Here is a 973-nt window from a genome sequence, read left to right as displayed (position 1 = left end):
TTGATGGCATGCCATAGGATAAGAAGAGTTTAGAGATTTCTTCAACTACGAGTCGATAAAGAACTGGGTGCCAATTTGCTTCGGTTTAACCGATGAGACACTGGGTGTCAATTTATATAATGATGGGTGCAATTATTATTTCAGATTTATTTGATGAGGCACTGAGTGCCAAACTAGTGTGTTGGTTGGATCCGTGTATCCGTCCGAGTCCGAGTCGTGTTAATAGAGGTAAATAAATAATAAAATTTTATATTTGAAATTGAAATGACATGGTATATGAATTGGAAATGAGATAATGGATTGAAACATGAAATGTGAAGAATGTTGTGAATAAATGAAATATATGAGTTATGTACTCATGAATTGAATGTGGAATGAGTTGTGCCATTGTATAGATACAATGTTAATTGATATATGGAAAGCTATTTATATAGCAAGTGTTATGAATTGAGATATTTGTTAAAGCCAAATCAAGTATGAAATCATGTGAAAAATTGAGTACAACATGAAATGATGTATTAATATGCATGAAATTGAAATGATGATATCTTGTAATGGTATGCTTAGTTAATAGTGTGATTGTATAATTCAATTTATTTATTCATGTATTATTATGTCTTTATGTAACACCCCAAACCCGAGACCATCGCCGGTGTCGGACCCGAGGGTTAACAAACCAAGTTCACATGTTTTTGCCCACCAATTTGACATTTCCAGTCAGGCTGGAAAACTGCGTCACTGTCGCCTTAAAAATCATATCTCGAGTTTCAAAACTCGGAAACTGGTTTCGTAAATTTTCCCTGAATTTAGACTCATATATACATCCATGGATTTATTTCTAGGATTTTGGTCGGGCCAATTGGTACAGTTTATTAGTTAAAGTTACCCAAGTTACAGGGATCGACTGCTCTGACCTTCGCGCGGTATAACTTGAATATCTCTCTGCGCAGGGCTTTAATGCTGGTGTCGTTTG

This window comes from Gossypium arboreum, chromosome 7, assembly GCF_025698485.1.
Source record: "Gossypium arboreum isolate Shixiya-1 chromosome 7, ASM2569848v2, whole genome shotgun sequence".
NCBI classification, from domain to species: Eukaryota; Viridiplantae; Streptophyta; class Magnoliopsida; order Malvales; family Malvaceae; genus Gossypium; species Gossypium arboreum.
The sequence above is the reverse complement of the archived record's forward strand: the minus strand, read 5'-3'. Positions refer to the sequence as shown.